This window comes from Podarcis vaucheri (genome assembly GCF_965113315.1).
Source record: "Podarcis vaucheri genome assembly, chromosome: 15".
In the NCBI taxonomy this organism is placed as follows: domain Eukaryota; kingdom Metazoa; phylum Chordata; class Lepidosauria; order Squamata; family Lacertidae; genus Podarcis; species Podarcis vaucheri.
In genome coordinates this window covers 46,225,372-46,252,489 of record NC_138753.1, presented here as the reverse complement: position 1 = coordinate 46,252,489, position 27,118 = coordinate 46,225,372, and the positions used below count along the sequence as shown (strand labels likewise).

At 48.3% G+C, this 27,118-nt stretch overlaps 1 protein-coding gene across 2 annotated transcripts in view; it reads right to left on the bottom strand.

Annotated features, from left to right (window-relative positions):
* Positions 1-22,325, bottom strand: part of PLEKHA2 (pleckstrin homology domain containing A2) — a 111,071-nt gene extending 88,746 nt beyond the window's left edge. Inside the window, exon 1 of one of the 2 annotated variants that reach the window (XM_082200580.1) lies at positions 22,182-22,325. The gene's annotated coding sequence lies outside the window, so the exon portion shown is untranslated. The remainder of the gene's footprint in view (positions 1-22,181) is intronic. The other variant, XM_082200579.1, reaches the window with a different exon arrangement.
* Between the last annotated feature and the right edge of the window lie 4,793 nt (positions 22,326-27,118).

Sequence of the window (27,118 nt, the reverse complement as noted above, 5' to 3'; positions counted from 1 at the left end):
TTTCTCCCTGTTAAAATTCATCTTGTTTATTTTTGCCCAGTTCTCTAATCAGTCAAGGTCGTTTTGAAGTGTGATCCTGTCCTCTGGGGTGTTAGCCACCCCTCCCAGTTTGGTGTCATCTGCAAATTTGATCAGGATGCCCTTGAGTCCAACAGAATGAAAACAGTAATGAAGAATATATACATTATGACCAGGCAGGATTTCTTCCAAGGGACATACTATAGATGTTATAGAATACCTGGAAGTGAAAAATGAAAAGTAAGAAGCATTGATGTTTACAGATGCAGAGAAGGCTTTTGATAATGTCTCTTGGGAATTTATGAAAAAAGTATTAGAAGAAATGAATTTTGGAGATAATTTTAGAAAAGGAATTCAAGCTATTTACTCAGATCAAAAAGCAAAACTAATTGACAATCAGGTGCTAACCGATGAATGTAAAATACATAAAGGAACAAGGCAAGGATGTCAGTTATCACCTTTATTATTTATTTTGGTGAGAGAAGTCCTGACAAGAAATATAAGGGCAGATGAAAGGATTACAGGAATTAATGTAGGAAAAAATATAAATTGAAAGCATATGCCAATGACCTGGTAATTACAGATCCAAAAAATTCTCTTCTGATAGTGTTAGAAAAGATTCAGAAGTTTGGGCAAGTTGCAGGGTTTAAATTAAATAAAAACAAGACAATACAGATTTGTTAGATCTGGAAGAACATGACATCAGATTTGGATGGCATGCATATTTATGGCATAATAAATGGAAGGTACATAAAGGCTTCCATAATCATATAATTAGGTGTCAGGGAACTGCCATCAGTGCCGGAGGGAGAGAGCAAAAGCCAGAGGGATTCCAGAGAGCGTCCAGGGATCGGGAGAAGCAGCCCATCTTCTGGGGAAGAGAATCAGCATAGCACCAGTGGAGAAGGGGGACAGATGGGGGAAGCAGTGAGGTGGTCCCATGACTCCTTGCCTGGGACCAGCGGGGAGAGCAGGGGTCCTCCGTTGCTCATGCCCTCCTTGCACAGAAGGCTTTCACGCAGAGAGGGTAGGCAGAGACTAGGCATCAAGGAGCTTCTTTGCTGGAAGAAGTTTAAGAAACGCCCACTGACGGATTCTGCCAGTGACTGAGTCAGCCACGGGTGAGTGGTGTCCAGACAGATAAAGTTTACTTAGGCAGCCAGGCCATGCGTTTGCGCCCAGCCAGAGAGATAGTTGCCTGCTTACGCATGAGCAACCCCTTAGAAACCTTTACAGCAATCCGTCAGTCCCTGATGTTGCTTGTGCGCAGCCCGGGGAAGGCAGCACGATGAGCCAGACAGGACCAGCCGGAGGGACAGAGCAAGAAGCCATGGTGCGAGGTCTGGTCGAGAGGAATCGAGACCTAGAGGCACATGTCGCTACCCTGTCAGCGCGGCTGGAGGAGAGACGGGCTCAGGATGCGCAGGTCAGAGTCACCCCGATAGGGTGTAAGGTCCCCGGGCTTGTAAATAAGTTTGGAGGAAAGCCCCAAGACTACAATGCTTTCCGAACGGAAATTCAATACGCTTTGGGATTACAGAAAAATGACTTTGCTGATGACAGGGAGAGGGTGCCGTACATTATTGGACATCTGCAGGATGGGGCGCGGGAATGGATCAGACCCTTGATGGCGCCGTAGAATGATGCATTAAAGGACCTTAAAAATTTGGGGGGGCGAGTGAGGTGGAGCAAAGTGTGACACGGAGGGAGCTGCTGGGGTGCAATCAGGGGAGCATGTCTGTCAGAAGCTACTGGGCGCGTTTTGCAATGTTAGTGCAAAAGCTCGGCTGGGACTTAGATTCTGAGCCCGTGCAAATGCTGTTTGAGGCAGGTTTGGTGCCCGAAGTGAAAGACGAGTTGTCCCGCGCGCCCCACCTGCGGTCGATGGATCAGCTTACAAAGACTGTGCTTGCGATTGGTGTACGCCAGGAAGCGCGGGCTCAAGAGAAGCGGGAGATAAGGGGGGAGCGTTTCCATGGCAACCGCATTCTTGAGATGCCGAGGGAGCCTTCCCAGGCCGCAGAGCCAATGGAAATCGATGGAGCGCACACGCGCGGAGTTTCAAACGCCAGTGAGGTCTGGAAAAAGGAGTGGAAAACTACCAAGAAGTGTTTCCTTTGTCAGCGGCCAGGACATTTTGTGAAGGTCTGTCCCCAGCGAAAGGCCTGGCAAGGGATGATGGGGACAGCAGACAACGAGGAGGAGGGGGGGAAGGGGCCGGTGCAGGGAAACGAAAAAGCCTGGCTGCCGACCAGCAGGGGCAGCAGCCAGGCCAGCGACCAGTAGAAGTGCCCCGGCCTGACCCTCCCAAGGCAGCTATAGCCATTGAAGTGGTGCTAGAACTCCCAAATGGGCACCCAGTCAAGGTGAATGGTCTGCTTGATTCCGGCTCCTCATGTAATTTCTTCAGTAGAGACTTCACCCTGGAGACCAGCTCCACCTGTTGCCTCTAGATTTCCCCTTGCAGGTGACCACCATTGATGGCAGGGAACTACGGGGGGGGGGAGTGACACACCAGACACCGCCAGTGTGGATGAATGTTTCCAGGCACACAGAAACCATTGCCTTTCACGTGGCCACACTGGCAGGACCCCCAATAATACTGGGAATGAGCTGGCTGGCAATACATGACCCAGTGGTGTCATGGCATCAGCGGTCGATCACCTTTGGGTCAGCTTACTGCTTAGAACACTGTCTGGGAGGGAAGGAACCAAGAATGACTGTGGCCAGGGTGGCTGGGGTGGCCCTGGAGGAAAAAGGGCGGGTGCCACCACAATATGCAGATTTGAAGGAGGTCTTCAGTGAGAGGGAGGCAGACAGACTGCCCCCCCACAAGCCATTTGACTGCCAAATCAACCTGCTTCCAGGGGTCCAGTTACCGGTGGGTAAGCTGTATGCCATGTCCGACCGGGAGATGCAGGAGTTGAGGCAGTTTATTGACAAGAACTTGAAGAGGGGCTTCATAAGGGAATCGAAGGCAGTGGGGGGGGGAGTCCAGTGTTCTTTGTGGACAAAAAAACAACCAACCAGCCCAGACTTGTGGTGGACTACCGCCGTTTGAATTTGGTGTCAGAACCCATGACTTTCCCAATGCCCCGAATCGATGATATTCTGACACGTGTGAGGCAGGGAAAGATTTTTACCAAGCTGGACCTAAGGGGGGCATACAATCTGATTAGAATACGGGAGGGGGACGAATGGAAAACGACCATGTTCACCCCCCGGGGGCTTTTGAGTATTTTGTTATGCCATTTGGATTACAATCGGGATCCGTCTGCTTTCAAGCTTTCATGCACCATGTGTTGGGGCCCCTGCCGTACAAGAATTGCGTTACTTTTTTGGATGACGTCTTAATCTATTCGGAGAATGAAGCACAACACATCAAAGACGTCAGGGAGGTGCTACAGAGATTGAAGAAGCATCAGTTGTGGGTCAAGCTGGAAAAATGCCAATTCCATGCCCGGGAGGTCAAGTTCCTAGGATACAGGTTGTCAGACAAGGGACTGGCCATGGACCCAGGCAAGGTGGAGGCAGTGCTGGAATGGAAGGCCCCCAGAAACCGAAAGGATGTGCAGAGGTTCCTAGGCGTCAGCAACTTCTACAGGAAATTCATAAAGAACTTCGCCCACTTGACAGCACCCATTACGGATTGTCTTAGTAGCAAAAAGAAGTTCGCATGGACAGAGGATGCGCAGCAATCCTTTGAGAAATTGAAGAAGGCGTTCGCCTCGGAAGAACAGCTCCTGCACGTGGATCCGGAGAAGCCCATGAGACTGGAGACGGATGCGTCCGACCGTGCGATTGGAGCAGTATTGTTGCAACCCGGGTCCAAGGAGAACTGGAGACCGTGTGCCTTTTTCTCCAGGAAGCTGAGCAAGTCGGAGCAAAACTATGCAGTGTATGACCGAGAACTGCTTGTGATTTACGCGGCATTTTGTCAATGGAGACACCTTTTGATAGGAGCGTGGCACAAGATCCAGGTCCGAACTGACCACAAAAACCTGGAATACTGGCGGACTGCGCGGGTGCTTAATCAGAGACATATCAGATGGTCCCAGGAGTTCGCCAAGTTTTTCTTTGAGATACAATACATGCCGGGAGGGGAAAACGTGAGGGCGGATGCTCTCTCCAGGAAACCAGAATACATGGCAGGGGAGGGGCCACTAGAGACCAGGCACATGTTCCCCGAGGACCGGTGTGTGTGTGGGGGGAGCGTTAGTAGGGAAACGAGAACTAGCAGGGCTCACCAGAGACGAGTTTGCTCAGACAAAAATCAGGGAGCTCAGGGACGGTAAGGAAGACAATGGGGAGTTTGAGGAAAAGGAAGGGCTACTGTACTACAAGGGGGTGCTGTATGTACCAGGAGAGACTTTGAGGGGGAAGGTACTTAAACAGCTCCATGACAACCCAACAGCTGGGCACTTTGGACAGCACAAGACCATGCTACTTGTCACCAGGCAGTTCTGGTGGCCAAAGGTGAGGGAAGACGTACGAGAATATGTACGAGGGTGCGACCAATGCCAGAGGGCAAAGGGAGAGAGGGCTGCCCCCGCAGGGCTACTGGAACCCTTACCTACACCTGGGAGGCCCTGGGAGTGGTGTCCATTGATTTTATGACAGATCTGCCTAAGTCAAGGGGAAAGACAGCGGTCATGGTAGTGGTCGATCTACTGACTAAAATGTGCCATTTCGTAGCTTGCTCGCATGCAGTGTTGGCAGAGGAGACAGCTAGGCTGTTTGTGGACCACATTTTTAGACTGCATGGCACCCCATTGAGGGTAATCTCAGATCGCGGGAAACAATTTACCTCCCGGTTCTGGCGGAGACTCATGAGCTTGCTGCAGGTCGAGGCGAGCTTCTTGACGGCGAGGCACCCAGAAACCAACGGACAGGCCGAAAGAGCGAACGGTATACTCCAGCAGTACCTCGCTGCTATGTCAGCGAGAGGCAGAACGATTGGGTAGAGAAATTAGCTTTGGCTGAATTTGCGTACAATAACGCTGAACACGTGTCCACAGAAATGAGCCCTTTCACGGCCAATTACAGGTGTCACCCCAGGGCCTTCCCGTGGCGGGGGGAGGAAGGATGGAGTGTACCTGTGGCTGAGCAATTTGCTGAGGAAATGGAGGCCTTACACCAGCAACTCAGGCTGAACTTGGAGCGGGCCAAGGAAGCTTACAAGAGGGAGGCAGATAGGCACCATCGGGATGGGGAGGCCATATGGGTGGGAGACCGGGTGTGGTTGTCATCCCAAGGGTTGCCCCTAAAGGGAGGGTGCAAGACATTGCAGCCTAGGCGGCTGGGGGCTTTTGAGCTAATACAACAGGTTAACCCAGTGGCATTTAAACTCAAGTTCAGACCTCACCTGAACCTGGTCAGACCTCACCTGGAGTACTGTGTCCAGTTCTGGGCACCACAGTTCAAGAAGGACACTGACAAACTGGAACGTGTCCAGAGGAGGGCAACCAAAATGGTCAAAGGCCTGGAAACGATGCCTTATGAGGAACGGCTAAGGGAGCTGGGCATGTTTAGCCTGGAGAAGAAGAGGTTAAGGGGTGATATGATAGCCATGTTCAAATATATAAAAGGATGTCATATAGAGGAGGGAGAAAGGTTGTTTTCTGCTGCTCCAGAGAAGCAGACACGGAGCAATGGATCCAAACTACAAGAAAGAAGATTCCACCTAAACATTAGGAAGAACTTCCTGACAGTAAGAGCTGTTTGACAGTGGAATTTGCTGCCAAGGAGTGTGGTGGAGTCTCCTCCTTTGGAGGTCTTTAAGCAGAGGCTTGACAACCATATGTCAGGAGTGCTCTGATGGTGTTTCTTGCTTGGCAGGGGGTTGGACTCGATGGCCCTTGTGGTCTATTTCAACTCTATGATTCTATGATTCTAAGTTGCCCAACAGCATGAAGATATATCCGGTGTTCCATAGGTCCCTACTTTCACATTACAGGGAGGGGCGGGAATTCCCGGGACGGGAGGGAGGGGTTACCACCCACCCACGGGTAGAGGAGAGGGAACATTGTAACGAAGCTACGGAAATACTCAATTCGAGGTGGCAAGGTTGCCAGGTAGAGTACTTGGTAGCTTGGGAGGGAGAGCCCAGGTCTGAAAACACTTGGGTCCCTGCTGAATCAATCACTGATGGGTATCTGGTGGAAGAGTTTCATGGTTTATTCCCGGGGAAGCCCAAACCATTAGCTAGATTCTGGGAGGAAGAATTTGGACCCACAGATGACGAAGGGGACTTTGTGGGTTTTCCTGCCTCCGAAGAGGAGGGAGGGGAGGTGTCCAAAGGAGAAGAATCAGACTGGGAGGTTCAACCAGCTGGAAGAGATCCGAGCGGATGGGAGGCTGGTTTTGAATCCTCAGAAGATGATGACAGTTCTTTCAGGGGATTCCCCGCATCGTCGGTCGAGGAGAGAGAGGATAATGTATTGGAAGATCGTGCCAGGGGTGGGGTGGGGGTCCTGAGGAGGAGGTGGATGTCAGGGAACTGCCATCAGTGCCGGAGGGAGAGAGCAAAAGCCAGAGGGATTCCAGAGAGCATCCAGGGATCGGGAGAAGCAGCCCATCTTCTGGGGAAGAGAATCAGCGTAGCACCAGTGGAGAAGGCGGGCAGATGGAGGAAGCGGCGAGGCGGTCCCATGACTCCTTGCCTGGGACCAGCGGGGAGAGTAGGGGTCCTCCGTTGCCCACGCCCTCCTTGCGCAGAAGGCTTTCACGCAGAGAGGGTAGGCGGAGACTAGGCGTCAAGGAGCTTCTTTGCTGGAAGAAGTTTAAGAAACGCCCACTGACGGATTCTGCCAGCGACTGAGTCAGCCATGGGTGAGTGGCGTCCGGACAGATAAAGTTTACTTAGGTAGCCAGGCCAGGCGTTCGTGCCCAACCAGGGAGATAGTTGCCTGCTTACGCACGAGCAACCCCTTAGAAACCTTTACATTAGGAAATCATAAAGTATGGGAAAATATAAAGAACTATTAGAACAAAAAATGCCATGGTGGGTATCCACAACAGAAGCAACTTCAGTTAAAAAATAAATATGGAAAGCAGATGGCCTACATATAGAAAGCTGGGTACTAAAGGAGCTTGCAGATGTAATCTCAGAGCCTTTGTCTACGATTTTGAGAATTCTTGGAGAACAGATGAGCTCCCTGCAGATGTTATTCCCCATCTTCAAAAAGGGGAAAAAAAAGAAAACCTAGGTAACTGCTGACCAATGAACTTGACATCAATACCAGGACAATAATAATAATACCAGCACAGATAATTAAACTGTTGGTCTGTGAGCACTTAGAAAAGGATGCTGTGATTACCAAGACCAGCATGAGTTTATCAAAAACAAGTCACACCAGACAAATCTCATTTCTTTTTTTGATGAAGTTACAAGCTTGGTGGATCAGCTGAAAGGTCATCAACATGGAATAAAACATCCCCTACCACTCTCTGGAAACCATTTGGATCAATTAAGTGACGGGGGCAGACCATCCAAATCGGTCCCACCTCCCTGCAGAAGAGAAGGGTCGCAGAGAAGTCCAGTTGCCCCAGGAAGTAATCCGACCATGGCACTTCTTTTGTTTCACTTTTACTTAGTGTCAGATTACCCACATCTATAGAGGTTGAACTCTAGGTCTAAGGCGACTGTGAGTTGGGCCAAGCTTATTCAGGGACAGCCCCATGGAGGCCATGCTTTCCATGAAGTCCTGTGCAGCCCCTTGTAAGGTAATGTCAGCACGGATGTTTAAATCCCCATGGACAATCAAACTAGGTGTCTCCAGGAGAAAATCCGCCACGACTTGAAGCAGCTCGGGCAGGGAATCCTTGGTGCAGCGGGGAGGTCGGTACACCAGTAGGAATCCTGTACTGTCCCGATTGCCCAACTTCCAGAACATACACTCAGAAAACTGGGTCTTCCCAATAGGACGCCCAGTGTAAACTAATGACTTCCTAAAAATCACTGCAACCCCCCCTCCCCGCCCATGTGACCTGGGTTGCTGTGCGTAAGAGAAACCTGGTAGACAAGCAGCGGCAAGGACAGGCCCATTTGCTTCATCCAACGAAGTCTCTGTCACAAGCCTCCATCCACAATCAGGTCATGGAGGGCAGTGGTCTTATGAATCATTGACCTGGCATTGCGCAGCAGCACCTTCAGGTCATGTGTGTCTCCCTTGCTGATTCCAGCATCATTCCAGTCAAGACCAGACCCGAAGGCAGGGATAGTCCTCAAACAACGACTAAGCCTGTCTCCTCGGCGATGCCATGGTCTGGTCTTAGCGTGACCCCTCCTCCTGCCCGTAATCCCTGAGATCAGGTGTACCAGTGCATTCCGCCTTGTGGAACCTGCCACAGCCATTCTGTTGTCTGGGGCCCACTCCCAGGCAGCCCTGACCCTCTCCCCTTCAGAGCGAAGTATAAATGATACAATAGCCAATAAAACAGTAGGGGGGAATAAAAAATACAATTATACCAAAACTAAACCAATCCAGAGCCCCAACCAAATACCCACCCCACCCCAACACAGCAAAAAACAAACAAAAAACAGCAGATGCAAAGGGGCAGAGGTAGGATTGAGATCATGCCACACGTAGAGGGGAGCTAACCAGGGCTTGCTCCAGGTTTGAGGGGGTCCCTAACATGGGGTTTTCCAATGCTGAACCCTGCTGGTGGCAAGTGGTTCCATCCCTCCCATAGTTCAGTGGCAGAACATCTGCTTGGCATGCAGAAGATCCCAGGTTCAATCTCTGGCATCTGTGGGGGTGGGGTGGGTGAGAATGTCCCCTATCTGAAACCCTGGAGAGCCACTGCCCGTTGGTGCGGACAACGTTGAGCTAGATGGATCCATGATCTTCCTTGGCATGAGGCAGCCTCCTCTGTTCCACAGGCAGGAAGAGGGCAGGCAGGCCTTGCAAAGGAGTAAGAGCAGCAGCACTCTTTTGAAGAGAGCCCGGCAGAAGCCACTTAAAGGCCCATCATGCCCAGAGTGACCGGCAGTGCGCTGCAGGCATTTGTGTCCAGAGGAGGGCAACCAAAATGGTCAAAGGCCTGGAAACGATGCCTTATGAGGAACGGCTAAGGGAGCTGGGCATGTTTAGCCTGGAGAAGAGGAGGTTAAGGGGTGATATGATAGCCATGTTCCAATATATAAAAGGATGTCACATAGAGGAGGGAGAAAGGTTGTTTTCTGCTGCTCCAGAGAAGCGGACACGGAGCAATGGATCCAAACTACAAGAAAGAAGATTCCACCTAAACATTAGGAAGAACTTCCTGACAGTGAGAGCTGTTCGACAGTGGAATTTGCTGCCAAGGAGTGTGGTGGAGTCTCCTACTTTGGAGGTCTTTAAGCAGAGGCTTGACAACCATATGTCAGGAGTGCTCTGATGGTGTTTCCTGCTTGGCAGGGGGTTGGACTCGATGGCCCTTGTGGTCTCTATGATTCAAAGAAATGCTAGAGAAGTGGGCCCAGGGCAGCAGCACTCCCAGCACAAGGATGCCACTGCAGACCAACCCTTTTGCCCCCCAGGAACTGAGTTATGGAGGGGGCACCTACCTTCCTTTCTGGTTTGTTCCTATCTGCTTGTGCCAGATAGGATGGGCACTATGCTTTATGGAGATAAGGTTTTTGGCTTACCTGTACGTGTGACTGTGGGCAGAGTGAAGCCTCTGGATACCCTCAGCTTAAATATTAGGAATTCCACTGTCTGCCTGGCCAACAATGCTTGGTCTCCTTCTGCTTGCTGCATTTCAGCTTCCAGCTCAAGCCAGTGACTGCAGAGAACCTGAGTTCATACCCCAGCCGACAGCCTGCTCCACAAGTGTACACAGACCTTGGCTGGTTTGGTCCCGACCTGCAGCCTTCTGCCTTAAAGCTGGACTATGAGTTCCAAAACAGAACAGGGCATGTCCTCCTGAGATGGTACAACTTCACTGCAGGCAACAAAACCATAGACTGCCCCTTATAGACAAAGCTCCATCCCACCAGAGGAAAAAGAACAAGGCCTTCTAGAGCACGTGGTACAGCCTCTCAGCACACCTTCCCCGAGGACAGACCAGAATAGATGGGGAGAAAGCCTGAGGCTGATAAGGAAGGAGCAGACAGACTTCTCACCCTGCTGCCGACTACCCAATTTTGGACCCGAGAGAATTCAAGTGATTTGTGTAATCTCTCCAGACACAAAAGCAGGCTTCTGTTTTTAACATCATAAGACTGTCTTCACACTGCAAGATTTGCAGTTTCCAATTTTATTTTGCCACCTGGCTTACTAAGGGGGCCAACTGAAGACATGATTCAGTCAACCAGAGACCACTGACTGTGGCAGACTCCCAAAGGAATTTTGTCAGCACCGTGTTTGTGTTTGTGTGTGTGTGCACGTGTGTGCTCAGATTAAAATTCTGCCTTAAGAGTTCAATTTTACAACCAATGTGTGTTGCGCAAATTAAGATAATTTGCATGCATCCTTTTATTTTGCATAAGGATTAGGTGTGGTTTTGTGTGTGCCAGTCAGGGACCTTGACTCCCCACCCCACCCCCGCACACTTTGCCAGGTCATGCATTGCTAACACACTTTCACTGCCTGGAGGGCTACAAACTTGTACTGAAAGATTAGATTCTCAATATGCATTTTTTTTTGTACAATAACAAACTACATTCCTGATCATTGAGCTGCAGAACATGCAGTGCCCTGTATAAAGTCTGGCTGCCGGAAGACCTAGAGGTAGTAACTTCTAGCTAAATTGATAATGGCAATTCCATTCATTTTGTTTAATTTACTGGATTTGTACCCTCCCTCTTAAAACAAAAGGGTTCACAAGACAAGAGAACTGGTGGAGATGGATTACAAGGAGGCAGTATTTCCTGACTTCTACCTTTGCAAACATTTTCAGACCCTTCTCTCTTCCATTTCCTCAGCTCTTGTACAATTAAAAGCAGCTGTAATATATTCCATCCTGGAAGTCACATGAAATAAGCAGATAAATGCAAAGACATCCTCCATTTCTAGATTCGGTTCTGGTTACAGATCTGCAATTACATGTGCTGCTGCAGAATCTGGATCCGCACCTACTGTCTGAAGGCAGGCCCAGGGCCACCATGCACAAACCTGACAAAAGGAAGGTGTGTCCCCAAGGTCACTTCCCCATTGGAACTTGGGTCATGAGTGGAGGACTGGCAAACAGGGGCCCAAACTGCTAAAGGCAGGAGACCACCAGGCTCCCAGCTGAAGCCTGCCATTCATTCCCTTGAAGACTCCTGCTGCAGGAACTGCCAGTAATAACATCTTACCTAAAAGACAAGCCCCCTGGTGCCCCAGCCGTTCACTCCTGAAAGCTTTTGCGCAGAAGATGGGCTTTCTGAGTTCATAGCAAAAGTGACTACGGAGCTTGAAATTTTGTAAAAAGGAGGAACCATATATTGTGTAAACCGGTTGCAGTAAATGATTTGTCATGCTCGTTGTGGGACCATTTTTCACTTTGCATATTGAAGATAGAGGGGGGAAAGTTGGGAAACAAATGTACCATATCCTGAAATGCCTCTACAACTCCAAACATTCATAGTTATTGTCCACACTGCATGGGACTGATGGGAACTGTAGCCCACAAAATCTGAAGGGCACTACGCAGACTTTACCAACCACCACTCATAGAATCATAGAATCATAGAGTTGGAAGAGACCACAAGGGCCATCGAGTCCAACCCCCTGCCAAGCAGGAAACACCATCAGAGCACTCCTGACATATGGTTGTCAAGCCTCTGCTTAAAGACCTCCAAAGTAGGAGACTCCACCACACTCCTTGGCAGCAAATTCCACTGTCAAACAGCTCTTACTGTCAGGAAGTTCTTCCTAATGTTTAGGTGGAATCTTCTTTCTTGTAGTTTGGATCCATTGCTCCGTGTCCGCTTCTCTGGAGCAGCAGAAAACAACCTTTCTCCCTCCTCTATGGTCATATCCGCAGCAACCATTCAAAGAACAGGACTTCCACCAAAGAATTCTGACAACTGCAGTTTACCCTCACAATACTACAATTCCTGGAATCTTTTGCAAACTACAGTTCCCATGATTCTTTGGGGTTCAGTCACATACTTTGACATATGTTGTAGATGTGAACTATAGGCGGAGGAGATATTAGGGATGGAAGCTGGGACCTTTGGCACATAAAGCTCTACCAACAAGCTATAGTCCCGCTTGAAAAACAGCGCTTTTGCATGGGACCCATTCACACATTCATGCTGCTAGTCCCCATGTACAGTACATGAGGGGTGGGGCACCTCAGGCTCAGGGCTCCATGTGGCCCTCCAAGGTTCCCTTTCTGGCCCTCAGGATTCCTCCAAGACAAATGCCCTCCTAAGCTGCCCCCCGGCCTCACTCTGTACTTCCCTCAGTGCTGTTGGGAAATGTCCTTTAAGTCCGATAGCGTCTCTTCTACTTACTTACATATATATACACACATACTGCTATTTATAAAAAAATCAGAGTGGTTAACAACAACCATACACAAAAGAATACCATGAACCCCATATAAAAATGTTTAAATCAGAAGTCAGCTAACAATTATGGGAAAAGGTATTCTTAATTTCCTGCAAAACCTGATGGAAGAGTAAAAGGTCTTTCACCAGGCATTCAGAAGTTGAAACAGAAGGCACTTGTGATGGGCTCAGAGAGCTGAAGGAACTCAAGCCCAACCAAATTTGCACTGGTATGATAAACCTGTTTCTGGTCTCTGTCACTTCAGAATGCAGGAAAAGGTTCACTGCAAGAAAGGGGAGTCTCAGCTTTGCCCTTGTAGAACACAGCAGGGACAGCATTGGAATGAAACTAGAGCAGCTTGGCTCTCCCTATGGTTGGCTCTGGCGCCACCTACTGTGGGCCTCCTGCCTTCTGACGCACCCGTCCCAAAGGGCATCACAGCCCCAGGAAACCACTAGCCATGAAGTTCACCTTGGGTCATGCTCAGTCTAACCTAACTCACATGGGTGCTGTGAAGGAAAAACAGAGGGGGAGAACCATGCATTGCCTTAAGCTCCCTGGAGAAATAAATGTTGTAAATAAATAAAACAATTTTTAAAAAATCTTCCCCATTCTCCCCACAACATTAATTTTCCAGAGGAAGTGGGTTGGGGGTTTTTCATACAGAGGAATATTCAAATCATAGAACAGCCTGGAAATAAGACAATCCTCAGAAGAGGACAGGTTTGTAGCCTTTGCCTCTCAGCAACTTGGGTTATTACACCAGACTGCCTTTCCTTCAGGTGGCTGAAGGGGCCAGCCCTAGATGTGAAGGCCCTGCCACAAGTACCACAACCTTTGGGTGATTAAATTGTGGCCGAGATGATGCTTCTTGTAGTCAACTAGTCACTGACTGTAGCCCTTGGGATCAGCTGAGAAGACAAGTCCAACCTCCCGGTCTGACCTGGGAGAATTATCTCCCTCCCTCCCTCCCTCCCCCTCTGCCCCTCTCCTTCTCTCTCTCTGGCATAAGCTTCTCCCATCTATGGATTCAGGACGGAATAAAACGAAGCACAAACTCAGCACTTTCCAGCCTTCTCACAACAACTTTGCAAGGCAAGTCGGTCTTCTTATCCCCTCTATGAGGAGAGACATGTGTTTGAGAGAGTGGGTCTCACTTCAAGGTACCCAGCTTGGATACCTTGGATATCCATTCTGGGCTACATCAATAGGAGTATAGCATCTAGATCAAGGGAAGTAATAGTGCCACTGTATTCTGCTCTGGTCAGACCTCACCTGGAGTACTGTGTCCAGTTCTGCGCACCACAGTTCAAGAAGGACACTGACAAACTGGAACGTGTCCAGAGGAGGGCAACCAAAATGGTCAAAGGCCTGGAAACGATGCCTTATGAGGAACGGCTAAGGGAGCTGGGCATGTTTAGCCTGGAGAAGAGAAGGTTAAGGGGTGATATGATAGCCATGTTCAAATATATAAAAGGATGTCACATAGAGGAGGGAGAAAAGTTGTTTTCTGCTGCTCCAGAGAAGCAGACACGGAGCAATGGATCCAAACTACAAGAAAGAAGATTCCACCTAAACATTAGGAAGAACTTCCTGACAGTAAGAGCTGTTCGACAGTGGAATTTGCTGCCAAGGAGTGTGGTGGAGTCTCCTCCTTTGGAGGTCTTTAAGCAGAGGCTTGACAACCATATGTCAGGAGTGCTCTGATGGTGTTTCCTACTTGGCAGGGGGTTGGACTCGATGGCCCTTGTGGTCTCTTCCAACTCTATGATTCTTTGATTCTAAGGTATTAAGCTAGTTATGACAAGAAATGAGATTCAAGAAGTCTTCCCATTTTGAAGGCTGTGCCAGCTTCGTATATATTATCTCAGTAATTTTCTAGAGCAACCTGAGTATTAAGGACCTCATGGTGCTATGTGGGACTGCTGGAATTGGGAGAGCAGAGCAGAGGAAACCTGACAATTGTTATGAATCACAACCCAAAGGCACACTGTGGCCCAAATAGCCTCATCCCCACTTTGGTGAGACTGTGTCTTAACTGCTCATTTGCTTATACAAATTTTGAGGGACTAGAGTGCTGAATATTAAGGTTGAGCAAGGATAAATTTATGGGGGGGGGAGGAAAACACACTTAATTTAAAATAATTACAAGGCTAAAATTAATAGATCCTCAATTATTTCTGGCAGAACACAAATGCAGATGCTGAGGCACCATAACTAAAACTATTATTAGGACAACCATCCGAGAGGGATGTTGGTTTTGAATATTACTGCATTTGCAAACTCCCCCCCCCTTTTTCCAGAAGATTTAACTTGCAGCACGCCAAGCTGGGTAGCCCATCAGCTAGGTTATAGCAGCCCACCAAGGGCTCGACAGACCACCCAATTCTCCCGCCTGCCTGTGAATGCAGGAAGGGGCAGGGGAGGCAGGGGGCAGGAGGAAGTGTTACAACCAGCCACAAGTGATAGCTGGTCAGCTGTGTTTAGCTTGCTTGGTGCGGTATTAAAAAGAGCCTGGATCAGGCCATGGCAGCCAAGAGCTCTCTCCCCCTCTTTGGCAGTCATGGCATTCAAAGGCATCTCAAAGGGGAGGGAGAACAGTGGCCATGGACAGCCTTATCCTCCAGGAATTGGTCTAGTTCTTTTACAGACTTCCAAGGTGGTAACTATCACCATATTCCGTAAGAGCAATTTACATAGTTCAACTATGCATGATGAATAGAAGTTATTTCTTTTGTTTGTCTTGAATCTCCCAATATTCAGCTTCGCAAGATGGCCCCGTTAGGTCCTAGTATGATGAGAGAGGGAGAAAAACTTCTCTCTATCCAAAGTGGGGCCAAAGAGCAGGGCCGGATTTATGTATAAGCTAAACAAGCTATAGCTTAGGGCCCCACTCTCTTGGGGGGGGGCAAAAAAATTAAAGGGAAAAAACTGGATGTACATTTCCAAAATATAAGATAAAAAACGAATAAAATAAAACCTACATACAGCAAGAGTGTTTTGTGTTGTGTAGACTCCTATGATGTAAGTCATGGGCCCCACCTGCTCGCCTGCTCCCTAAAATATCACTGGCTTGCTCCTTTCTATATATAGGTTGTCTACATTCTGCATGTGCAAATGGCTTTAGATACCTATTAGGTCCATAAATTACCATACAGCATATATTCAACACAAAAAAACAGTGACAATTTGTTGTTGACAAAGGGCAGCTGGACATATAAAGGGCCCCGTTACCTTCAGTAGCAGAAGGCCTCATCAAACCTAGATCCAGCCCTGCCAAAGAGTCAGCGTTTTCCTTCTCCTGTGGCAGCGGCTGTTCCTTGAAGATGGCTGCAGGGCCTCTCTAGTCACTCAGCAGAACACCAGCCACATTTGGCTGCTCCTTTCCTTGCACTCTTCCATTGCAGCTGGGCATTACAAGAATGCCGTTACAAAGGGGGCTAATGCCTACTTTTCTCCTCCCTGCCCATCTCTTTTCCTTTTGTGTCATGTCTTTTACATTTTAAGTCTGATGGTAGTGTTTGTCTGTCAGCCATTACAGACCATGCTGAGCTACATGGGCGCAATGATCTGGAGTCTGCATACGACAGCTGCTTACATCCTATTTTTGATATTTGTCAGCCACTCTGGGAGCCTTTTTCAGCTAAAGAGCTGCTAAAAAAATCTTTCTTCCTACACACATCAACCTTTAAGGTGCTGTAATGCTCTGCAGTTCAAATGGCCACCAACTGGCAGAGCTGCTTAGCGTAGGGGAAGACCCTTCACACAGCGGTTTAGCAAGCCATGGTGTGGTGTGATAGAACAACCGGGACCTCAAGGACCACGCAGTCCAACTCCCTGCAATGGAGAAATATGCACCCATATGGGGATCAGGCCCGTGGCCTCGGTATGATCAGCACCTTGCCCTCACCAACTGGGCTCACTGGCAACTGCATGGCCACTCCTTAAAAAGGGCTTGGGCTTTTGGGCTTGGGGTGAGCAGGTGAAGGGATAGGCAAGAAGGTAGGTGAGCTGGGAGGGAGGGGCTTTGGTTGGGGTGGGGCAAAGACAAAAGGGTGGGCAGGGCTGGCAGGCAGAGACCTCAGCCCCTATACAATGATATATAAAATTATCCACAATGCCCTTCAGGACAGTGTGAGAAATTAAAATGGCAGCCTCCAGTTGGAGTCTCAGAGCCAGCATTTACGTCTCGCAACATGGCATTTCCCCAGGACATTGCAAGTAAATAAAACAGTGTCTGTTTGTGTCCTAGCACCCCCCATGTGTCCTGCTCTCATCTGAGTGTTGCTGCCTGCTACTACCACAACCACCAGGTTAGCCTTCCAGAGATCCCTGCAATGTAAGAGGGGGCCCACCAGCAGGTATTTTGCTAACAGCGCCCTCAAACCTGGAGCAACACCTGAGTACAGACACATATATGCAATCTCAGTGAGAACAAGGACAAAAATGAGCCATTCCTGCAGCACACACAGCCTGGCAATGCTAAGCTGCATAGATGCAACACCTTGAACACACCTCTGAAGCAAATTCTTTCCCTCCAAGAATTCTGAGCAGTTTGGTTTACCTCTCACTAAGCTACCATTCCCAGCACCCTTAAACAAACTACAGCGCCTGTAATTCCTTGAGGGGGCAAATGCACAAGTAAACAAGCACACCCTAAGAAAGAAAAAATATTGTTTCCCTGTTCTGGCAAGGCATTTAACCCTCCAGCGATAGAAAGGCTGTTTTGTATGAAGCCAAGCAGCTCGACCGACCCTTATTTTTCAGAACCTCATCCCCTGGGAAGGCTGCCAAGTTCCTCTGTGCTTGCAGTCTACATAGCTTCCTCTTTGGGTGCTCACAAAGCACATGCTGACTTACATTGTGTGTAAGAGGAAGGCACACCAGAAAAATCCCTTTTCAATAAAGTGGGGAAGGGACAAGGACCACTGATGCAGAAGAGATCCAGACAATGGACATTACAGAGTATCTTGTGAATCAAAATACATATCTGAAGAGGAAAAGCCAACTTTGACTGTGCACACACCATGCATTAGAATGCATTTAAAGCACATTTTCACCTCCAAAGTATCCTGGGAACTGTTAGTTTGTTAAAGGTGCTGGGAACTGCAGCTCTGTGAAGGGTAAATTATAATTTCCAGGATTGTTTTTTGGACGGGAGAGGAAAATGTGCTTTAAATCCAGGGCACCCTTGCAGCCCTCATCACTGCAGCTCCTCAACCTCAACTCATGCCAAGACATGTTTCCAAATCTGAGGAACAGGCAAAGAGGTGATGATCCATGCTGAGATTTTCTGATGTTCCTGTATAAGAGCTTCTGCAGTATTTATGGTTGCCAAGGCTCTTCTTACGGCAGGCTTCTGAAACATTTGTAAGGTAGGCAGAATTTTAACAAGGGAAGCTTTTGTCTGGCATGGAGATGAAAAAGAGACGAGCTTCAGCTATGGAGTATTCTGCCTCTAATGTAGGGGCAGACAAGCCTTTCCATGAAGGAATGTGGTAACATTAACAGTGCTCAATAAGTAGCCAAAGAAAAAAGCATCCACTCTATTTTTGTTTGCTTGCAACCATTTTAAGAGCTGATGCAGCATAATAGTTCCAGTTAAAATATCTTCTCACAGGATTGCTTTAGGCAAACCAGCAGCTTCCTTCCCCATCTGCAATACAAGGATAACACCAAAACTAGCCGGACGATATAGGGGAGGTGCTTTGAATATTTGAAGCAAACTACCAGAAAAGCTAAGTATCCTGAATCCAATCATATGCTCTCCAATTATTCCAAGGCATAATGCATATAGGTTTCTAACTTAAATATAATGAAGAATACTTGAGCCTGGGAAATAATGGGTAGGTGGGGGATACAGTTTGCATGATTTTATTGACCATAAGCACAAAGATGCAGAACCCCATCCCCAGATTGGGTAACCTCTGTCCCACAGCTAATACCTTTCACTCAAACACCCAGTGCACAGAGGATTCTGCAATTACCCACAGAGAGACCTGTTTGCAACATGCTCTAGTGAATGTCCAAATCACATTTCACTCCAGCCCAATACACACCAAGCAGTCATAAAAAGAAGCAAGCCAGCCTTATTTTCTCTGGTTCTGGTTAAGCCCCACCCAATCGCACCCTAGGGAAAAGTCAAGGGTTGGCTTCCCCAAGCTGGGCTCTCCATAATTTCTCCACAACAGCTCCAATCCGCGCGCCTGCGCTGGCTGAGCTGAGGGGAACCTAGAGGGCACCAGGTTTGGCAGGGCTGCATGGTGGTCCGTTCACATTATCCAAGTTCACAAATACTTTGTGGTGGGAGAATAAAAAGCCACAAGGATGCATCCCAATACATCTGGCAGCAAACTCAAGAGGATCTGCTTGCAGGCTTCCCATAGGCATCTGGTTGGCCAACGAGAGAGCACATGATGAGCCAAATGAGCTTCTGGCCTGATCCAGCAGGACTCTGTTTCCTTTCTTAAGAGGGCAGATCTCTATACAGCTCAATGGATGACCTTGGACCAGCCACCTTCCTCTTTCTCTCTCCTTTCTCTGGTTGAAGATAACATGGGACAGTGTATAGGTGCCCCAAGTGTCCTAGAGCAGGGGTGGCCAACTCCCAAGAGACTGCCACCTACTGACAGAGTTAAAGACTGGCAGTGATCTACCCCCTTTTGGGGGGTTCAGGTCAAACTTGTTGATCTGCCCGTTTTTTGGGGGGGGTGAAGGGCCAAAATGTTGAGCTTTTTTTAGGGGAGCCAAAGTTGTTCAGCTTCTTTGGGGGAGCCACTGATCTACCAGTGATCTACCCACAGACGTCAGACGTCCAGTGATTTTCCAGTAGATCACAATCTACCTGTTGGACGTGCCTGTCCTAGAAGATGAGCGGAATACAAATGCAATAGAGAAACTGTTTCTGGGAGGTTTCAAGGCACAGACTTTCTATTTTGGCGCAATCAGCATCCAGGGCAGCAACTTTTATTTCAGATGAACAGCAGTAACAAAGCTAAAGAGATACCAATGGGAACAGAGAATGCATTTTATTGAGTAGAAAAATAGACATTGCAATGGATTTTTAATACTAGTAGCGCTAATGAATAGATGGAGAGGTCCTCATTTGAAGAGTCTACTTTCTCTTGTTCTTTATATAAAACTCTCCATGGACCATAGATGCAATAGCAAAACACTTCTATGGTGCTTTCTGTGGGGGCCTCCCGATGTAGGCTTACTGGTGCAAATCGGTTTTTAGGTAAAGACTCCTGACCATTAGGTCCAGTCATGACCGACTCTGGGGTTGTGGCGCTCATCTCGTTTTACTGGCCGAGGGAGCCGGCGTACAGCTTCCAGGTCATGTGGCCAGCATGACTAAGCCACTTCTGGTGAACCAGAGCAGCACACGGAAATGCCGTTTACCTTCCCTCTGGAGCGGTACCTATTTATCTACTTGCACTTTGACGTGCTTTCAAACTGCTAGGTTGGCAGGAGCAGGGACTGAGCAACGGGAGCTCACCCCGTCGCGGGAATTCAAACCGCCGACCTTCTGATCGGCAAGTCCTAGGCTCTGTGGTTTAACCCACAGCGCCACCCGCATCCCAAAATGGGTTTTTAAGATACCACAAACAGGCCATTTGTGACAGGTTTTGCTTTGTTTTTACTTATTACATTTCCAGCACAAAGTATAAATCAGGATTGGGTGGGGTGGCCAGGCTAGCATTTTAATGCAAAATCATGCTGCACTGCAAAAAAACTTAAACAGATGAGGAGCACCAACCCCCAGAATAAGCATGCATCCTGAAGCATCCTCAGGCTGTGTGTGCCCTTTTAAACTCCATGACTGTGATGTCTATTATGGTGTGGATGTACTTATCCAAGCAGAGAAAGACTGGGGCTCAGTGACAGAACATTCGCTTGGCATGCAGAAGGCACCCTCTTCAATTCCCAGGAAGGGCTGAGAAAGACTCCTGTAGGATATATAAAAGGATGTCACATAGAGGAGGGAGAAAGGTTGTTTTCTGCTGCTCCAGAGAAGTGGACACGGAGCAATGGAGCCAAACTACAAGAAAGAAGATTCCACCTAAACATTAGGAAGAACTTCCTGACAGTAAGAGCTGTTCGACGGTGGAATTTGCTGCCAAGGAGTGTGGTGGAGTCTCCTTCTTTGGAGGTCTTTAAGCAGAGGCTTGACAACCATATGTCAGGAGTGCTCTGATGGTGTTTCCTGCTTGGCAGGGGGTTGGACTCGATGGCCCTTGTGGTCTCTTCCAACTCTATGATTCTATGATTCTATGATTCTATGATTCTAGGAAACCCCTCACAGTCCATGCAAAGGGTTTGGAGTTTTAAGACCTGGGACCCACCTTGAGCTGAAACAGGCTTCCCCCCCCTATTGGTCTGACTCAATACAAGGTAACATCCTATGTTCTTCAGGATGGAATACACACACACACATTTTGACATACTTTGTGTGAATCATCTTGACAACAACCCTGGAAAGCAGGCCAGTATTATCATGTGCCTACTGCAAATGAAGCAACCCAGTTGGCTTGCAGTCAAGTTAAAATTCAGACCTGGGACCTCCCACTCCTCTCAGCCATCACCAAATCCCAGCACCTATCTTGAGCTGCCCCACAAAGTCAAACAGGGCAATGTGTGGGCAGGCAGTGTGTGACCTTGAGCTCCTTAAGGCGAGATCCCCTGGGAGCACCACCCGTGCTTCTCAGCCGCAGACTGGGCTCAGAACTCTTCCGAGAAGTAAGGCAAGAACATTAGGAGAGCCCTGGTGGATCAGGTGGTGGCCCCTCAGGTCCCCCACATCTTCTTCTCACTGTGGCCCCCCAGATGCCCCTGGGAAGAAGGCAAGCAGACCAAAGTCCAGCAGCCCCCGCCCCCCCCCCCACCCTGGGATGCCCAACAACTGGTATTCAGAAGCACTTCTGCCTCCCATAGTGAGGGAGAGCATATTCCACCAGGGGTAACAGCCACTGAGATCCTCCACAAATTGAACACAGTTAAAGGTCTGGAGAGGAGACAGAACTCAGTTGCTGTTTTAAAGGATGCCTTGGCCCGGCGCAAAGGGCAGCCGAAAGGGACACCCCCCCCCCTGCCTCGCCCAGTGCCAAAGCGCAGCACAGCCGCTCTTCCCGGGACTTCCAGAGACGCTGCATGGAAAGGAATGATCCGTCTGCACGCGGACGTGGGAGGAAAGTCGCACTGAACTCGCGGGGTGTGGGCGTTTACTTCGGAGGCTGCAAAAACTCCGACTGCAAGTTTCTTACATTTTCTTAGCCCACTAAGACTGCACGCGGGGAGCGTGGATCAGCGACGGGAGTTCCATGATGTCGCATGGGAGTCGGGACCATTGGCGTTCCCAGGGCTTACTTCAGAGTAAAGATGCAAAGAGCCCCGCCACGCGTGCTTGGGTTTCTTTTCAAAAAGCTTTTCCCGTCCCTTTGACCTAGAAACTTCTTCTAGTGAGGAACTTGGTGCCCTCGTTGTCCCGGTGATCCCAGCACATGCCCAGAGGCCCTCTCGCTTCTTGGCCCGGTGCCTCGGCCTTCCGGACAGGTTCCGGGCTGAGCCCCAGCGGGCGGCTGCTTCTGGGAGCATCGGGCCGTCCCAAGCGCCCCGTCCTCCCCGCGAAGGGCACCCCCCCGCCCCGGCCCCCTCGGCTGTGCGCGTCCCTCGCGGCCTCCGCCCGCGCCCGGCACTCACCCAGCTGCGTCTCTGGCCGGCGCGCCCCGGACATGGCCCGCGACACTCGGAGGCGGCGCGGCCGCGAGCAGCTCCCGTCGCGCCTCGGCAGCGCCTCTTTTTTCCGGGTTGCTGCTGGTTCCCGGAGCCAAAGCCAGCCCCGGATGTGAGTGCCGGGTGCGCCGAGAGCGCCCGCAGAGGCTTGCCGTCGCCTGCGCGCCGGCCCGCCCGCCCATCCTCCGGGGTGCGGCAGCGGCGGCGAGAGCGAGCGCTCCGTCGGAGCGGGAGCGCGGGGGGGGCTCACCTGGGCATCCTCGGCGGGGCGCGAGCGCGCGCAAAGAAGACCAGGCGGCCGCCGACAACAAGCGGACCCTGCTCAAGTTGCAAAGTTGCAAACCAAACAGAAACCCAAAGTTCCTCTGCCTTTAACCGTAGCCCGGAAGGAAGAAAGGCGTGCGTGTTCGGTAGAGCAAAACCCCCTGCCATTAGCAGGGCCGACTTCTGAAGAAACGCGCAGGTGATCGGGCTAAGCAAAGTGCCCGATCCTGCTGGGAAAAAGCCCCACGGAGCCGAGCGGGAGTTACCCTCTTTGTTGCCACTCCGTTGGGGAAGTCACTAGCAACTCCTAAGCAGGGATTGGGTATCAAGACGGCGGCTTGCTCTTGCCATTAATTCTGCCAGCAAAGGAAATATGCATTAATTACATGCATGTCCTGCCTTTCCACCAAAGAGCTGGGGGTGCTGTACATTGTTTCCCCCTTCCCTTTTCATATGTGGGCCAGGCTGAGAGAGAATTACCAGCTCATGGCCACTTCATGTCTGAATGGACAGGGATTTGAACCTGGATCTCCAGTGGTCTTGTTCCAGCCACTGTGCCATGTTTACTTTCAAATGCTTAGCATTTTTGTTGTGGTTTTTGAATCTGCAAAGTGATTTACATATTTTATTTTTTGCCCTATCACAACATATGGGATCCACTCTCCTTCCTTCACCATCTCCAAAACTGGAGAGAGTGGGACCCATATCATATTTTTGGTGTGGGGAGAGCACCCGGGAGGGGGGCGGGCGGTGGAGAGATGGCATTGCATAACGTTGTCCTTTGTGCTATGTTGAATACAACCCCTGGCAGATAAATCAGAAAAGTCAGAATTATACAACCACACTACATCAGTGAGAGAGACTCTGTGACCCTCCTGAAGTTGCTAGACTCCCAACTCCTATCATCCCTGGCTCTTGGCAATGCTGGCAATGGCTGGTGAGAGTTGGAGTCCAGCCACATCCAGAAGAACAAACCTTGCTCCGCCTTCTCCAATCTGATGCCCTCCAGATTTTTGGGACTCCTACTCTTATCAGCCATAGTCAGCATAGCCAATGATCAGGGATGATGGGACTAGTAGTCAAAAACCTCTTGAGGCACCAGTTTGGGAAAGGCTACTGCAGATAGTGGCTTTGGGGCCAATATTAGGGATATGATAAGGTCATGGCAATTTTTGAACTTTTCATGTCGACATTCATTGCTCACAGTGCAGTCTTACACATGCATCTCCTCTAAAGTAATTCCCACAGAGTTCAACAGAGTTTGCTCTCACTTAAGCCACTTAGTGGCATTAGCCACTATATTTGGGGTTATATCTGCCCCTTATGCCCACTGACTTGATTACTCTTTAATGCACACTCGGACTTTGCTTTTGAGAGAGAGAGATCCCATCCTCCCACAGAAACCTGGGGAAAATATACTAGTGTTGCCTAATCCAAGCAATCTTTCCAGGAACTATTGGAGGAATAAACTAAGATCACTGCTGAAGGGCATTAGATTCCCCCTTCAGCAGCAGGCAAGCTCGTATACAGATGATAGCATTATTTTACCTTCTACTGTACTCCTTTTCAGGTTGAGACAATTTCTCAGACGAAGAGACCTGTGCTGCAAACAAGCATCTCAAAACTGCAAAGAGGTCATGGTTTCTGGTGGGAGGCTACTAATGTTACACTAATAAACAGTTTGATTGTCAAGAACTTGAGTGATTAAAAAAATTCCTTCCAGTAGCACCTTAAAGACCAACTAAGTTAGTTCTTGGTATGAGCTTTCGTGTGCATGCACACTTCTTCAGATACACAGATGTGTATCTGAAGAAGTGTGCATGCACACGAAAGCTCATACCAAGAACTAACTTAGTTGGTCTTTAAGGTGCTACTGGAAGGAATTTTTTTATTTTGACTATGGCAGACCAACACGGCTACCTATCTGTAACTTGAGTGATTAAGTTTTTTCAAAAATATATGGAAATTTGAAAATACAGGGAAGCATGTATACAAAAGAAGAGAATGAGGGTCTCGCTGCCAAATTGAGATTTGAAAAGGCAAGAGGCATCCATATGGTGTTTCCAGGTGTGAAAGTTCCTTCATTGTAGAATATCAGTTGCTTTTTCCAAGCAGCACAAAATATGAGGCAGCCCTTGGCAGAATTTGGTTTTTGGAGTGGGCAGGTATATAGGTCTCTCTGACCAATTGTCACCCACGCCCATTGAGTGGTATTCCAAGGAATGCAAGAACACACCTGATTCAAATACTGCTGCACACACCTATTTGCTTGAGTTATGCTTCCTGTTTCTGTAAACATTCTACTTGCTAGACAAATCTCTCACTCTCGGATCTAGAGCCATGCCTAGGAGGATGCAGAACAAATCACACGGGGTGGGGTGGGAAGTCCCTGCCTCACTGCCTCCTTCGGTCTCTGCTGCCCCATCCCCTCTCCAGGGTGTAGGTGCCAATGGTGGCTCCCCCCGCCCAGCTTATGTTTCTTCTTAGCTATGGCAGCATTTATCTATTTATCTACTTGCACTGGTGTGCTTTTGAACTGCTAGGTTGGCAGAAGCTGGGACAGAGCAATGGGAGCTCAAACTTCCACCATTGTGCATATTTGAACCGCCAGCCTTCTGATTAGCAAGCCCAAGAGGCTCAGTGGTATAGACCACAGCATCATAGTCTACAGCACAGTTCAGCATGAATGAAGGACCTATTTTTTTCCCCCTCTCCCCTCCCTCCCCTTCTTATAAATTTGTATAAGTTCTACTTGTTATTGATACAAAATACCTTTTACTTATGGTCACCAATCTAAGCAATACACATTACTATATGTAATAATTATTATCTGTAATAACTGTAATAATTTTAGTATATACACTTTGACACAACTTTGTTAACATATTCAGAAATGTTTAACTGAATGTTTATTGTTTTATTTTTAATATTATGTAATGGTTTCATGTAATATGCTCTTAAGTAAACAAAGTTATATCTTAATGCAACCATGTTAAACAGTTTAAAGATTAAAATGAATTAATTATAATGATAATAATACTTTCTCCATGGTGACACCTTCAGTTTGGAATGTGCTCTCACTAGAAGCACGACCATGAATCTGGAAAAGTGAGATGCAAGAAAAACACCTCTTTCTCCTCTCCCCACCATAACTCCCCCCCCATGAGATACAAGAGGTCCTCACTATCTCAGAACAACTGAAAATATTTTCATTCCAAGAAGCTTTCCCAGCTGAATGTAGAGATCTCTGCCATGTGTGCTTATTCTGTATTGTTTTTAATTTATATGCTGTTCTTTTTGTGGGGATTTACACTGTTTTTTATATTTTGTATTTTGGTGTTTTGTACATCACCTTGAGATGTGTGGAAGGTGAGAGAACTGGTAACAGATTGGCTACCATATCATCAATTAAATGATTTTCAAAAAATGGATAAAAAGAAAGTTTTAGTTATGAGCTATCAAGATTTCAAAAAGAGATATTAGAAGATAATTTTAAATTGTTGTCAAAAATGTATAATTTGTTCTTGGAATGGGATACAAAAGATGAACAGGTCAAATCTGTGATGATCCAATGGGCGAAGGATGTGGGACATGATATACAAATAACAGAATGTATAGATAACTTAGGAAGATGAAAAATTGGAGAAGTGTTGATATGCAGTTGAAAATAGAATCAAAAGCACCCATGGAATGAATAGACGGAAGTCAGGAGATTCAGAGTAATCTCCATATTTGGATTTTGTACTGTTTTTGATGTATGTTTATCCCCACCCACCCTTTTTGAAAATCAAATAAAAAGAATTTTAAAAAGAGATGTGTAGAAGGTAATAACAACAACAACAACAACAACAACAACAACAACAATAATACATCCCCTTCGTGGATTACTGCCTTGCCGTGGCAAAGGCACTTGAATAACTCAGAGAAGCTATGAGCTATGCCATGCAGGGCCACCCAAGATGGACAGGTCATAGTGGAGAGTTTTGACCAAACGTGATCCACCTGGAGGAGGAACCGGCAAGCCACTCCAGTATCCCTGCCAAGAATCATAGAATCATAGAGTTGGAAGAGACCACAAGGGCCATCGAGTCCAACCCCCTGCCAAGCAGGAAACACCATCAGAGCACTCCTGACATATGGTTGTCAAGCCTCTGCTTAAAGACCTCCAAAGTAGGAGACTCCACCACACTCCTTGGCAGCAAATTCCACTGTCAAACAGCTCTTACTGTCAGGAAGTTCTTCCTAATGTTTGGGTGGAATCTTCTTTCTTGTAGTTTGGATCCATTGCTCCGTGTCCACTTCTCTGGAGCAGCAGAAAACAACTTTTCTCCCTCCTCTATGTGACATCCTTTTATATATTTGAACATGGCTATCATATCACCCCTTAACCTCCTCTTCTCCAGGCTAAACATGCCCAGCTCCCTTAGCCGTTCCTCATAAGGCATCATTTCCAGGCCTTTGACCATTTCGGTTGCCCTCCTCTTGACACGTTCCAGTTTGTCAGTGTCCTTCTTGAACTGTGGTGCCCAGAACTGGACACAGTACTCCAGGTGAGGTCTGACCAGAGCAGAATACAGTGGCACTATTACTTCCCTTGATCTAGATGCTATACTCCTATTGATGCAGCCCAGAATTGCATT